Below are 16,396 nucleotides of genomic sequence, written 5' to 3'. Positions count from 1 at the left end.
TCTTAAAAGTGTTATTCTTTATTCTTTATATTATCTTTAAGACAGTGGTGTTCATAAGGTTCGGAGATCCTTCGCTGCACTCGATCGATCTGACAGGTTGTTGTATCTTGGGAGAAAAACACATGATTTGAAACACATATGAGTGTGTATTTGTTTAGCCCTGTGTAGTAGGGACGTTTTCTCTCTAAGGATAGCGTTATGCGTGCCTCAACCCAGGATATTTCTATTCCTTTCCTTGTTTATTTTTATTTATTATTTTTATTATAATTGTTGATCTCTTATTAATATTCATTGATTTATATATATGTTTTAGTATTACTATTGATTTAATAATTATTATTATATCGTTTTATATTTGTATTATTATTAGTATTAATTGAGTAATAATTTTTCTAACAAAATTAACTATTTATCCAACGAAATTTTTTTGTTTTGAGTATTTAAATGTAATTGCATATCTTGTCAAATATAAAACCCTTGATTATATAATAGTAATTTTATATTAATTTTATTCACAAGTTCATTGTGTAATATTATTTATTTATATTAGTTTAGCCATTAAAGTGGGTTGCTAAATTTGTACATGCTAAATTAAAAATAAAATACAATTGGTTATGTGAAAAAACAAAACTTTTTACATTATTTTAAAGGCATTTAATTTAAAAGAAGAGTTTAAAAAATTATTAGTTATTTTGAATATTATGCTGATAAAAAAATTATTTTGATATGATAAAGAAAATATAAAAGTTATAATTTTGTTTTATTTTTCAAGTAGGACAAGCGATGCATCAAGGTAGCATCGGTGCTAGGATCAATCATCATGATTGAGGTATTATCTATTTTAGAATTTGGAGTTTCGTCACGATTTTGCCTATAAGAGGAAGGTGTAATTGAACTCTCATTGGCCTCGATTCCTAAGCGATGTGAGATTATTAGATGTATTGTAATAAAACCTCCAATTGAGGGCTAAGGAAGTTTTGTCCCCATGGTAGGCGTCAATATTTCAACCTCAAGTTTGTTGAGATAACATTGCTAGGATCAATCACTACATCAAAAGTATTGTTTGCCTTGGAACTTGGAGTTCCGTCACAGTTTTGTCCTTCAAAGACATCTTAAAGGGTTGAAGTATGAAGGGTCTTTAAACTGCCCTTGGCCTCAAATCCTATGCGATGCGAGACTATTGGGTGTACTGGAACAAGCCCCTCAATCGAGGGCTAAGGGTTAATCATTAGGGTTAATCACCACATCCGAGATATTATTCGCTTTGGAACCTAGAACTCCATAATGATTTTATCCTTACACAGTGTCTCAGAGAGTTGAAGGGGGAAAGGGTATTTAAACTGCCATTGGTCTCAACTACTAGGCGATATGATATTATTGAGTGTGTATTGGAACAAGCACCCCAATCGAAGGCTTAAGAAGTTTTCATCCCACAAATGATGAGTGTTCCAATCCCAAGTCCATTGAGATATGATCGTTAGGGTTGGAACATTGATGTGTGTGTGATGATGGCCTAGTTCGGGATCAATCATACCAGTATGTGTACTGGTTCGACTATAGTACCAAGTGTTGTATCCACAGGAATTTGATCAACTTCTTATCAAAAATTCGTGATGTATTTAATATTTGTAAAAGATAGAAATGTTTGGCTTTTAGAATGATAATGATCCAGAACTTAAAATAAAGATAAAATAATGTGACACAGATAAAATAAAGTGTGTTGGGATTAGATTTCACTCTCATATTCTTATGCAAGATTATCATTTCATTGAATTATCAACATTCATTCATTGTTCCTAGAAGTACACTAATGTAATCCTTGGCCTATGCCTCGATCACCAAGATGTAAAGACATTCAAACTCAGTGTGATGTCTTAATCTTGACGAAGGAACACTTTGCATTATTGATTAAGACTCTTTACTCTAACTAAGTCATATATGGACATCTTTGCCTCATAATAGCCTTAGATGACTCAATTGGATCTGTAAGATAAGCTAGCTTTCGCCTAACTCAAGTTATATATGCAATGGATGATTGATCAATTCATCACACTTGAAACACAAACTGAATCACTTAAACATGAACGAAGTTGAATAAAACAGTAAAATAGTACCATTCATAAGTTCAGAAGAGCCACATCCAATCTCATCAATTGAAAGTTCAACAACTCATGATGATTCTGACAAATGATCCTAGGAGAAGTTGCATCTTCCTCATGTCTCCTCTAACTTAAGATTTTACAATAGAAATGGAAGAGAGAGACTCTAGAGAGAAAAACTAAATGTACAATGGAATTCTAGATTCGCTTTTGGATCAAATGTAAAAGGTCTGCCCTTAGAAAAATTTGGTTAGTTCTGTCGCAACCGAGATCGGGGCGGGACGACCCAAATAAATTAAAAAGGTACAGAGGAGTCGCCACCATAATTTATTATGAAAAACTATAGAAAAACCTTAAAAAAGAATGATCTTCGAAACCAAATTTGGATTCGGGAGTCGGTTACGTGTGGGGAAGGTATTAGCACCCACAACGCCTGTCTTAAGACTGTTCTCTCTTTAATTAAGTGTGCAAAGTAGAATTTGATGCTTAAAATATTTTTTATTCCCCAAAAAATCAAACAAAATAAAAAAACACATACAAAAATATTAAAGATTAAAACAAAATTATTTTTTTTATTTTTTGGGCCCGACGAGGATTGTACCTCGCTCCTACGTATTTTCATTTGGAAAATTAGGGATAACATAGTTCTTTGTACAAATATTTGTTGTTTCATATTATTATTATTTTTTTTAATTTTAGATATATATATATATATATATATATATATATTATTAATATCAAGAGAACTCGAGATTCTACATGATAAAAGATTTAGTTATCAAGCAAATCCGAGATTTGACATGATATTAAAAATAATTTTATATTTTTATTTTTTATTGTTATTAATTTCCTTTTAAGAACAAAAAAGAATTAAAAGCCTACGAAGAATTTTTGATTACCAAGCAAGTTCGAAACTTGACATGATATGCAATACTTATATCAAAGAAATAATATAATATTTTTATTTTTTATTTTATTTATTTATTTATTTTTTTGTTTAGAGAGAATTAAAGCCTACGAAAGAAACCTTTTTATTTATCAAGATAAAAATAAAGGGAAAGAGAAAGGTTGAGCACATCAACGACAAACCCAAAATTATCTAACATGAGAACCCCAAACACATTTAATCATACAACAGTTCAAAACGATACATCTAATACTATATACAATTCTAAACTAACAAATGGCAAGTTCTTTAATTTTTTAATATTTCTGAATCACTTCCATTAAAAAAAAAATTTCTACAAGAGGAAACAATGGATACGTGTCAATCTCTCAGAATTTTGAACATTAAAATTTAAATCAAAAATCAAACACTCTCACTATTTTTTTCTGACCTAACGTGTCCCATACACAATTCCTCTTTCTCAGCCTCTTTCAAACCTCTTTAGCTTCTTCTTTCTCTTTCTCACATTCAAACCTCTTCAGCTTCTTCTCTCTCTTTCTCACTCACACACATTCAAACCACAGTTTCTTCTCTCTCTTTCTAACTCACACATATTCAAACCTCTTCATCTTCTTCTCTCTCTTTCTCAGTCGCACGCAACATCATGGTTTCCAGATAAACTTCATATTCTTCTCACTCACAGATAACATCATGGCAAAGAGTTCATCTTCTTCTCAAGCAAAGAGTTCATCTTCTTCTTATATTTTCTTTTATCTATGTGATTTTTGTGTTGATGCTAACTTTTTTTTTGTTTAAATGCTTGAAATGAAGAGGTCGAAGACATGCAAGAGTCTTAAAGAAACATCAGACATTTTCTGGGTTCTTTCTTTGTTCTTGATGATTTTCAAGTGTTATTTTTCTCTGAGATCTACATATTTTGGTTGGGTGAATTTTTCAGATCTACTTTTCTTTGTTGACCAAATGTGTTGGATCGAGGTTTTTGTCTAAGATCTACTGTTGTATGGATTTGTTATTCTCAAATCTACTTTTGTTTTGGTTGATTTTTTCCTCTGATATTCTTGAGCACCTTCACGAGACTTAAAATAAGGTAACCACTTCTCATTTTATTGTTCTTCTACCATGTTCTCAGATCTACTTTTCTTTTGGTACGAGATGTGTTAGATTTGGGTTTTTCTCTCAGATCTATTTCTCTTTTGAATGGTTTCGTTGCTCTCAGATTTTCTTTTCCATGTATACTGTTCGATGGATTGTTTTTCTCAGATCTACCTTTATTTTGGTTGATGTTTTGCTATGAGAACCTTGAGCAACTTGACGAATACAAAAAAGGTAACAAGAATTCTGTTTTTTTTTCGTTCTTCTACCATCTTCGACTTTTTTCTCTCAGATCTATTTCTCTTTGAATGGTTTCTTTGCTCTCAGATTTTCTTTTCCATGTATATTGTTCAATGGATTTTTTCTTCTTAGATCTACCTTTATTTTGGTTGATGTTTTTCTCTGAGAACCTTGAGCAACTTGACGAATACAAAAAAGGTAACAAGAATTCTGTTTTTTTCGTTCTTCTACCATCTTCTCAGACCTACTTTGTTTTCTATTATTTTTATTTTTGTTTCTCATGGATATTTTTATCTAAGATCTACTTATTTTTGTCCGGTGAATCAAATATTTGGAAAACACAATAAAGGTTGAATCTTTGAACCTTTCACTCTTTGACTACGACAATAAAGGTACACAAGTTTTATACCGTGCTGAATCCTTTGTTCTTCTGTAAGATTTGAATGATTTTTTATTTTTTAAACTGATGAATGTATATTTTTTGCAAGGTGGATCAAATCAAATATTTGAAGAACATAGTAAAGGTTGAATCTTTCAACCTTTAACTATTTGACGACGACAATAAAGGTACGTAAGTTTTATACTTTGGTAAGTTTTATACTTTGGCTGATATTCTCTTCTTCTCTAAGATCTAATTTTTTATTTTATTTTTTTTAAGTTTTATTCTTCAGTTTTGATTTAAATTTTAAATTCCTCAACATATTTTTAAATCTGGTAGATCATTCATCTGTTTGAGACATCAAAGATACAATTTTTTCGTCTTTTCTTTGATGTTTTCTACTTCTACCATATTTAAGTACTTCTGCATGTCTTTTTTTGCTGTGATGAATGAAGTTTTTATTCGAGATGGATGACATGTTTGAAGAAGACAACAAAGGTACAACCTTTTTTCTTCTCTCGGATCTTTTCTACTTCTACCATTTTTATGTACTTTCTTATGTATTTTCTCTTTAATGAATGAATGTTTTCTTCGTCTGTAGAATTTTTTTTTGCATATAGAACATTATAGTAATGAAGGTTTTCTTTCAGATCAATGAATTGCTCGAAGAAGACAACAAAGGTACAATTTTTTCGTCTTCCATACAAAGGTAGGATCTTTGAAGAACACCAGAAAGGTACAAGCTGTTTATCTTTCAACTTCTATCGAATCTTGTCTTCTTCTACTAAATATAATTCCTTTTTTTTAGATGAATGATTTGTTTGAAGAATACAGGTTGGTTGTTTCGCGAAAAAAAAAATTTAGTGAGGTATTTTCGCAACAGTGGACTTTCAACTATTGTGTTCCATGGACCACTAGACCAAGTCCAATGCAATTTTGTGATAACAACGTCTGTGAAGATAGGTCATGGCTGGAAAAAGTTTTGTGCCTTTCACTCACTAAAGGAGAAGGGTTATGTTATTTTTGAAGTTGAGAGTGAAAAAACAAGCATGCATGTAAAAGTTCTTTATAATCTACCATATCTTTAATATTTGTAGTTTACTATCTTCTCAAAAATATTAAGTAACCTGTCATTTTTTTGTTATTTTATATTTTATGTACTTTCAGAAGAGTCATTAGTTAAATTGTTAAGAACTTTAATGAAAGTAATGGACAAAAATAAATAATAAGAACTTTTTAAAATATTGTTCAACTTTTAAAGATATCATGTTAATATGATTTTTTTGTATCACAATATATTCTTTAATAATATGAAATAAAAATCTATGTATGAAATTAATGGATAAAATTAATTATTACAAATTAAATAAATTAATTTAAATTGAATAAATATTACAAATTAAATAAATTGAATTAAATTAAATTAAAAAAATATTAGAAATTAAATGTTTTACCATCATTAATGCTTTTCATATTCCAAGATTACAATTACATTTAATGTAAACGTATTCCAAGATAAGCTGACATTTCACACTCTCAAGAAACATTTGCAAAATCTCTTTGTATTATGAAATCTTTTCTAATTTCAACTCATGGAATCTCTTTCTATTTAAAATTTGAAAAGTAATTACTTTTGAAATAGCACTTAATAATATTTGTAATTTAACTTATGTAATTAATGTCACATAAAACCGTCATATCAATTACAACACACTTTTTTTGCATTTCAAAATTTTTTAAATATAATTTGAAAATTAATGAAGAAATTTAATTTGTAGCAATGATAAATTGTTTTGTATTACAATGTATATGATAATTTACATTGCTCAATAATTTTTTTTCATCTTCCAACACCTTTTGTAGGTAATTAATGTCACACCTAAGCCAGAAATGATTAACATTTCATATCAAATAAATTTAAATATTTATAAATTTATTTTTATAACATATTTTCTTTTTATCTTTGCAGTTTTTGCAAAAACATGATAATATAAATTGTTCGGGTTTAGATCTAAATTAAAAAAAATGTATTTAAAAGTGTATGCTAATGACTTCTCTAATAGGTTAAAACGTTTCATTTGTATACACTTTGTCTATCTTTTATGTAAGCTAGGAAGCATGTGAAAGAAGGTTTATACTTCTAATGACTTAGAAGAAGATTTTCATATTGAATTTGAGTGTGATGATGTTAGATATAATGAAAATATTAAAGTTCTATGTGTTTAAGTACTATGTCACTTTTAAGTGTTATTTTTACTTTAGTAATGTTAATATTACTATATTAATTCCATTTTCTACACATTATTTCATTTTCTTCACATTATCTAAAGTTATTCACATTATCTATTAAATTTTTTTATAATTTGTAATTTGGATAATAAATAAGGAACTTTAAAATTTAAGTTTAGTTATCTTTATTATATAAAATATTATCACTCACATAAAAAATGTATTACATGAAATACCAACCTAACATAAGAATTTTTTTTTTAAAGTTTAATGTAGGTTTCTTCAAGAAGCTTTTTCATTTTCCAAGGAAGCAATTAATATTAGCAACAATCAAAATTAACTTTTCATTTTCCCAACGTTACTCCAAGTATCCATAATTACTTATTAAAGAACTAATGTTTATTGGACTTCATGCACTGATAACACATGGTTCTCAAAATTTAAGAAAGTTTTCTCTCTTCCAAGACATCTTTCTCATTAATTATGGCATATTAAGAAAGTAATTATTTTTTGTGTCTCGGTGCAATGCCATATATCTATGTGCATTTCAACCCAAAGTCTGAAAACACTAATTATGAATAACTTTTTACTTTGCATGTTCCCACCAAATAAATTGGTGTTGGAAAGAATATCAAGAATTTTTCTGAATATGAATAATAGTTATACCAATATCTGCAAATCAAACACTTCTCACTTTTTCAAGGATTAGTTTACCTATTCCAAGACATTTGCATTAATAATTATTAAAACTTTAAATATCAACATTACAAATGATGTTTTGTGACACTCAATTCACCTCCAAACATTATAGTGTTATCTACACATCTACCACATCCATCTAGATACAATGTACTTTACATATTTCTACAACCTAATTGATTTAATGTATTATAATTTATAATTAATAGTAATTTAATTTTTTTAATTTAATCTCTTTATAAACGTTTCAAAACCTCTCAATTTGCCATATTTATTCTCATCTTCCACCATCACCTAATGTGGATTTAATTATTGAATTAGCTGTCTATATTCTCCATGGTTAGAATTTGAATTTTACATAACTGAATTCAAAATTGAAACCTTGTTACATATCATAATTTAGTCTTCAAGTATACAATATTTTTATTGAATTTCTAATTTAAATTGGACTCTCTAAATTTAAATTGTTTAAAAGAAATGTAAGTTCTTATATTTATAGTTATTAAAAAAAATCATATATTTGATTTTGGATAAAAATATTAAATATTTCACACCATCTGTCTTAATTATTATTAACATAATTACTGTTACTATTATCATAACTATAATTCTATCAAATAATTTTTAAATGTTAATGTTATTATTACTATTGATATTGTTATTATAATTATAACCTATTATATTATATTTTAATTTATTTCTTTAATTATTTTTCAATCATTAATATTAATATTGTAATTATTACTATTGTTAATTAATCAATTATTTTATATTTTAATTAATTATTGCTATCATTAATGCTAAAAATATTAGTTTTATTTAATATTATTATTTAAATTAATAATTATATTTTAATCAATTATTATTTTTTTTATTATTATTATTTACTTATGAATTTTACATTTGGATTTCCTCTAAATTAAAATCTTTTATTACACTTTATTATTTTATTAACAGAATTTGTTGTAATATTAAATTACTTTTTAATTATGATAATGTCATGTTATTTTAATCACAAAAAGGTTGTAAAATCTTATTTTTAAATATAATAAATACATATTTATTAATAATTATAAAAACTAACTTTTAATGGTGAACATTCATAAATACTTGCTATAATAAAATGTAATAATAAAATTTAAAATATTAAGTTTTAAAATATAAAAATTTTAATAAAAATTTATTTAAAATATTTTTAATCAAATCTTATTATTGTAAATTTTATAATAAAATGTAATACTAAAATTAAAATTATTAAGTTTTAAAATATCAAAATTTTAATAAAATTTTATTTAAAATATTTTTAACCAAAATTTTATTATTGTAAATTTTATAATAAAATTTAACATATTAAGTTTTAAAATATCAAAATTTTAATAAAATTTTATTTAAAATACTTTTAATCAATTTATTAAAAATTTATTTTTAAAAAAAAGTATATAAAACTTTAGAAAATATATAAAAGTTAAAATTAAATAAAAAAAATCAAATCATTTGTAAACTGACCATGTCATATAATTAATTAGTAAACTGACATATTTTTATAAAAAGGAAGTCAAAATGACCCATTTTTGTAAAAAAACCAAATTTGTTAAATATTTATAAAATTGCAATTAATTTTTTTTATTTCAATTGTAATTATTACTTTTTATTTAAATTAATTTTAAAATATTATTTGTAATGTTTTTTATTTTAAATTATAACTTTTTATTTGATTTTCATTTTAAACATTATTTTTAATATTAATATTAATATCAAATGATATGTAACCTTATATTTTATTAATTTTTTCTTGGAAATTCACTCCATTATACTTTCTTTATTATGTTAGTATATTAATTAATTTGACATACTAATTTTTTTTAATCTGTTTAATTTAATAAAACCAAATCGTTTACGCAAAGTTTTTACTTATTTATTCGCAAACTTATCTCTTAAAAGAAATTTACCTTTAGATTTTTCAAAACATCTTTACAAAAGTAAATTAAAAATATTGTTTTTCATGGATCATTTAGCTCAATAAAATGCAAATAGTTGTTAATAAATTGTCCAAGAATATAATACATACAGTATAAAATAGATACGTATAATTTATAGTATATAATATATATTTTTCAAAAAGATTTGGGAATATTAAAGTTTTTGAATTTGTAAATAAATATATAATAGATGACTTGATTGCATACTTTTATTAATAAATTTACTCTCATTAAATGAGTGCACGTTATCTCATGCATTGATTTTGATACAAACATTGAATGAATATTGAATCTTCCAACACACATTCTTCAACCTCTGCCAGCCAAAAATGTTTTGTATGAACATTTTTGTAAATGTCTTAGACACAACTTTACATCTTCTAATAAATGTCTTTGTGTAGATGCTATATAACCATATCAACACTATCATACCACCAACATCAAATAAATTTAAAAAAGGTATGAATGAAAAACTAAAAGTCTTTTTAATTACCAAAACATCTTATCGCATACAAGACATTGAAAATCTTAACTGATGATGATGATAGGTACACAAAGTTATAACTAGAAACTTTTTGTGTGTCATCTAAATTTTATATTTTTAAATAGTCTTATTAACAATTTTTATATTGTTCATCATTTTTTTTATTTTTGGGAATCTAATATTTATGTTTTTCTACGTTGTTAAATCAATATTTTATTTAAAACTAAACTTTATTTCTTAATTTTGATTAATTCAGTATATTATTTAAAATAATTATACATAACATATTTTGCTGAAAAAAATATAAATAACAAATAATTTTTTATATTAAATAATTAAGATATTATTATTTAATTTTATTAAATAAATTATTTATATTAAATTTAATTATAGTTGTATAATTTTTAAAATTATATATGGGTACAAATAATTATATACAATACATTTTATTAAAAATATATATAGATAACTTAAATATATTTTAATCATAAAATAAATTAAAAAATTATTATTTATTTTTATAAATATAATATTTATTCTAAATTTAACTATACTTAAAATTTAAAATTAATTTATTAAATATATTACAATTTTTAAAACCCGTGCATTGCACGGGTAGAAATACTAGTTTGATATTATAAGAGAATTATGAATATCATTAGGAGCAAAGAGAATTTACTTTAAGGTGACTCCTTTTGCGCGTGCTCTAGTAATAAAAAAGGAGAGGGGTTTTTTGAAATTTTTGTCTCTCCCTTACATTAGAGAAATTTTGTGCTTATTATAGACCCTTTGGGGTATCATTGAGATCTTAGTCTTTAATTATAATAAAATATATGGGGAAGAAATTGGTCTTATTAAATCATTGCATAATATCCACGATATTGATTATAATTATTAACGAAATATTGTCTGTAATTACTAGAATCATATTCTCTGTCACATAAAGATCGTGCTCAAATCATAACATATTATTCATATAATTGATTCTAACTGTTACTAGAAATATTTTCTTCTAAATATTAAAATTGTACCATTCTTTAAAAGCATTATATCAGGAATATTTGCTTCTAATTAAAATAATACCTTCCTATTCTGACAACACAAATTATTCAAATTATTATAAAAAAAAATTGCTCCTAATATTACACCCTTCTCTAAAAATAGAAATTATGAAAAGTTCTTTTCTGATAGGTCATGTGAAGAGTGTAAATAGCTAACAGTGGAGGTGAAAATATGTAAAACATTTGGGCTCATGAAAAGAGTGTGATAAATAAATTAGATTCTCCTTCTCTTGATTTTTTCTTTTTTTCTTTTTTCCCACGGTAGAATTAAAGTTAAAAAAAACCTACTATCAATCAAACATATTTTATATTTTATTTTATTATTTATTATTATTATATTATATATTATTTTTGTTATTATTTTTTTTAACCAAACATATGCATTTATCCGGACGAAATTGGGTGTTGACAGCTGTCCCTCTTTATTTAGATTTGACTAGATAATATGAAAGTGAAAATTTCATATTATCATAGTAAAAGATAAGTAAAGATAAAAACACTAATTTCGTTCGGGTTTTAAAAATGAAAAAAGAGAACTCGACCATTGCCTCGCAGAGGGCCGATATATCAAAAGAACACATGGGCTCGACCATTGCCTCATAGAGGGCCGAGATACCAAAAGAAAACCTGGGCTCGACCATTGCCTCGCAGAGGACCGAGATACCAAAAGAAAACCTAGGCTCGACCATTGTCTCGCAGAGGGCCGAGATACCTAAAGAAAACTTAGGCTCGACCATTGCCTCGTAGAGGGCCGATATACCAATAGAAAACTTGTGCTCGACCATTGCCTCACAAAGGGCCGATATACAAAAATAAAACCTAGGCTCGACCATTGCCTTGCAGAGGGCCGAGATACCAAAAGAAAACTTGGGCTCAACCATTGCCTTGTAGAGGGCCAAGATACCAAAAGAAATCTTGGGCTCGACCATTGCCTCGCAGAGGGCCGGGATACCAAAAGAAAACCTGGGCTTGAGCATTGCCTCGCAAATGGCCAACATATCAAAAGAAAACTTGAACTCGACCATTGCCTCGCAAAGGGCCGATATAGAAACAACAATTTTTAACCATTTTGTGAAGAGGGTTCTAATATGGAATCATCACCATGTGAGAGTCAAGTTGAATTCTGTGAATGCATGAATGAAAGAGACTCGTTTGTTCTTGACAAGACTTGTGATAAGTGTATACTTGAATCTCTAGATGGAAAAAAATGATATGAAACAAACAAAGTTGCCCCAGGTTATATACATGAAGCAAAATAAATGACTCAAACGAATTGGTAGGGGATCTTTGTTTAACGTAAAAAAATGTGTAAAAAATGATGACAATGTGTGAACTTTGACTAGCACAAAAACAAGGTAAGACTAGGCTTGAGGACTAGACAAAGCTAGGCTTGAGAGATATGTAAAACTGAGCTTTGAGGTCAGATAAATTGAGCTTAAGGGGCTAATGCTAAACTAGGCTTGAGGGCTAGACAAAGCTAGGCTTAGGGTGGCTAGATGAAACAGGGCTTAAGGGGCCAATGCGAAACTGGGCTTAGGGGCTAGACAAAGCTAGGCTTAGGGTGGCTACATAAAAATCGACTTGAGGGGCCAGTGCGAAACTAGGCTTGGGCTAGATAAACTGGGCTTGCGAGCTAGACAAAGCTAGACTTAGGAGCCAGTGCGAAACTGGGCTTGGGCCAGATAAACTGGGCTTGGGCTAGATAAACTGGGCTTGGGGGCTTGACAAAGCTAGGCTTAGGGGCCAAATAAACTTGGCTTAGGGGCTAGACAAAGCTAGGCTTAAGGGCCAGTGCGAAACTGGGCTTGGCCAGGTAAACTGGGCTTGGCCAGGTAAACTGGGCTTGGGGGCTAGACAAAGCTAGGCTTAAGGGCCAATGCGAAACTGGGCTTGGGCCAGATAAACTGGGCTTAGGGGCTAGACAAAGCTAGGCTTAGGGGCTAGTGCGAAACTGGGCTTGGGCTAGATAAACTAGGCTTGGGGGCTAGACAAAACTAGGCTTAGGGGCCAGTGTGAAACTGGGCTTAGTGGCTAGTGCGAAACTAGGCTTGGGCCAGACTGAATTGGGCTTGAGTGGCCAGTGCGAAAACTAGGCTTGTGGGCTAGACAAAGCTAGGCTTAGGGGCCAATGCGAAACTGGGCTTAGGGGCTAGACGAAACTAGGCTTGGGCCATACTAACCTGGGCTTTAGGGGCTAGTGCGAAACTAGGCTTCGGCCAGACTGAACTGGGCTTGAGTGGCCAATGCGAAAACTAGGCTTGTGGGCTAGACAAAGCTAGGCTTAAGGGCCAGTGTGAAACTGGGCTTAGGGGCTAGACGAAACTAGGCTTAGGCCAGACTAACCTGGGATTTAGGGGCCAATGCGAAACTGGGCTTGGGGGCTAGACAAAGCTGGGCTTAGGGGCCAGTGCAAAACTAGGCTTGGGGGATAGACAAAGCTAGGCTTGAGGTGGCCATATAAAACTGGGCTTGAGGGGCCAGATAAATCTGGGTTTGAAGATATATGAATGAAGAGGACCATCAATCCGAGAAATATTAAAGAAGCAAAATTTTGTATCTTTCATATTTTCTTCGTTTTGAAACAGAAGGATTTGAAAACCATTCATGTGAATAAAGAGGGTTTTGATCCAAGAGTGACAAGAATTTCGAAAAAAAAAAGAACTATGACGCATGTACATGATGCATGATGATTAAGACATATGTTAACATGATATGTGCATGAATATGCTAATATGATATATGCATGAATATGCTAATATGATATATGCATGAATATGTTGGCATGTATGTGACTTTTTTTTGAACCAAATACTATATAGAACCTAATTTTTCTAACACATGCTTGAATATTTTTTGTTTGACAATTGATGTCATGTGTATGAATGCATGTAGATGCTAACACCTTGTATGAATTTTATTTTTATGAATGCATGAGTATGTTGATGCTTATTATTTTTTTTAACATTTACATTATATGTGCATTAAAATGTTGACACATGCTATGTATTATTTTTTTTTAACATTGATTATGATGTGTGATAATGTTGTTATGTTTATTTTGATAATGCATAATGAATGATAATGTTGGTATGATTAATGGATTTTCTTTTTGAACACTATTACAATATTAGTTTATGATGCATATGTTATGATATATATTTTTTTACATGAATTAATGTATGAATGCATGATGAAAGTGCCTTTGTCTGTTAACCTTTTTTCACAAAAATGAATGATGTATGTATGATTAGATATGAATCTATGCATGAAGCATGCCCTCATGTATTTTTTCACCTTTTACATTGTATAAAACTTATTTCAATTGATCCCTAGTTTGTTGTTATTTTTAGATTTATGGAATCCCTCTGTTTTGATTTTTTTTTCTTTGAAAAATATTCTTTGGTCTAATCAGTTTATTGAGAAACTCGTTTATGTATTATTGCTTTTTTAACACTATTTGAGTGACATACATGAAATTGCCAAATCTCTTGGAAGGGATTAGATGAGGTAATTGACTAAAGAGTTGCCCCAATTTGATAGTTAAGGGTTAACTTCAAGACATGAGGTGTGTCTGGGCTTGTCCCAGTTATTGATAAAATAGATGGAGACTTCAAAATTTGCCCCAATTTGAGGATGTAGATTGGTCTCAGGGTGCAAAATGTGTTTGAGCTTGCCCTAGTTGTTGATAACATGAGAATGTTGAAAATAATTGGAGACTTCATACTAGTTGCCCCAATGTAAGCTGACAATCAAAGTCAATAATTGTCCAAATTCAAGATATCCGACTACAATGTAGGAACAACAAGTGAAATGTCTCCCCAATTTATTTCAAAGTGAGAATAATGAGTAATGGTAGGAGAAAGGTAGATCAAAGTTTTAAGCTCGAAGCAGAAAATATGATAGGAAACGCATGAAGAATGAAAGAATGAGAGGGCATGACCTTGATATAACTTGACTACTCGTGCTAATCTTCATCTCTATAGAAACATGTCAACCAAAAATAAACTGCCCAGTGTTTGAAAGCAAATCTTTGAACACTTTTTCAATCTTTTTTTTTGGACAAACCTCTTAATATGACAAAATATTTTCCTCTAAATTAAAGTTTTTTCGAAAAGCAACAACCAATCTTTGATTTGTGTGGACTTTATTAGGCTTATATTGTGGCCAAGGCTAAGGGATAAAAAGATGGGTAGTTTAATTCAAATGTAGCTGAAAGGGAGTAAAATCCACAAGATATTCAATGAAATCAAACTAGAAAAGTGCTAAAATGCATGTGTAAAATAAGTAAAATGAGAACTTATTAGTGGGACAAAGCGTTCTTGGCCAAAATTATCTATTTTTTATTTAAAGCTTGCAATTGTTGTTAATGGGCTTGTAACTCTTGTTGTTGTTGGGCGTGCATATGCTCCAATTGAGTTTCCAACTCTTGTCTGCACTACTACTTCATCTTCTCCATCCCCGCGATTACTTGTTAGATACTCTTCTCATTTTTACCAAGGATTTTCTCCAAAATGAGTTTTGATTGCATTGACCGCTTGTTGATCCATATCTGCTACAGAAAAACTATATGCTTCAGTTTGAAGGTGCATCAACACATTTGAAAAACTATATGCTATATGATAGGCGACGCGAGCCCCGTGGTTCAGATTTTTGAGTTTTATGGAGTTTGGTGGCAATGGTGATGTCTTAGAATTATTATGCATGACGGTATTGGATGATTTTCTTGATCAATTAATGATAAACTACTAAAGTTGATGCTAATGTGGGGATTGAACAATGTATGCTCATAAGGGTTCTAGGAAGACTTTTGAGAAATGAATTGGGTTATGAGTATGATGTTTGGTGCCAATGTTGGAATTAAAATTGTATGAATATTGGATGCATGATTGATTGAATGTTCGAGCAATTACATGATTGGATCGTGTACTTGGATGCTTAGGACGTGTGGAATAGGCATTTTTTCAGGAAAACGCTATTTTTCAAATTTTTTCCGCAGCAGGGATCGCCGAGCGGTGGTTTCCTAACGCTAAGTGCCAAGTCTATGGTCTTGTTTTGCTAGGCGGCAAGATCGAGTCGCTGGGCGATTATGATTTTTCTAGTCTGCGTAGTTTTCATAAAATTGTGTTTCCCGATTTGTTAACCGTCTAATTTAGCTGAAAGTTTGACAAAGGGTTCATAACATGTTGCTCTTTAGTTTGAACGATGTGATCCTAGTTTGGATGTCTAT

At 29.2% G+C, this 16,396-nt stretch overlaps 1 long non-coding RNA gene across 2 annotated transcripts; it reads left to right on the top strand.

The window, feature by feature from the left end:
• Positions 1-3,517: 3,517 nt before the first annotated feature.
• On the top strand, positions 3,518-5,789 carry LOC114182251 (uncharacterized). Of its 2 annotated transcripts, XR_014986534.1 has the most exons (7): positions 3,518-4,332; positions 4,471-4,536; positions 4,688-4,730; positions 4,827-4,905; positions 5,173-5,215; positions 5,368-5,453; positions 5,526-5,789. It is a non-coding gene; the product is annotated as an uncharacterized LOC114182251 (long non-coding RNA). The 2 variants fall into 2 exon arrangements; XR_014986533.1 differs by lacking the exon at positions 3,518-4,332 and having other exon boundaries at positions 4,360-4,536.
• The last annotated feature ends 10,607 nt before the right edge of the window (positions 5,790-16,396 follow it).

The sequence above is a fragment of the Vigna unguiculata genome, chromosome 2, assembly GCF_037176805.1.
Source record: "Vigna unguiculata cultivar grain cowpea cultivar isolate G323 ecotype 2 chromosome 2, ASM3717680v1, whole genome shotgun sequence".
Classification (NCBI taxonomy): domain Eukaryota; kingdom Viridiplantae; phylum Streptophyta; class Magnoliopsida; order Fabales; family Fabaceae; genus Vigna; species Vigna unguiculata.
This window is presented reverse-complemented; position numbering and strand designations above follow the sequence as displayed.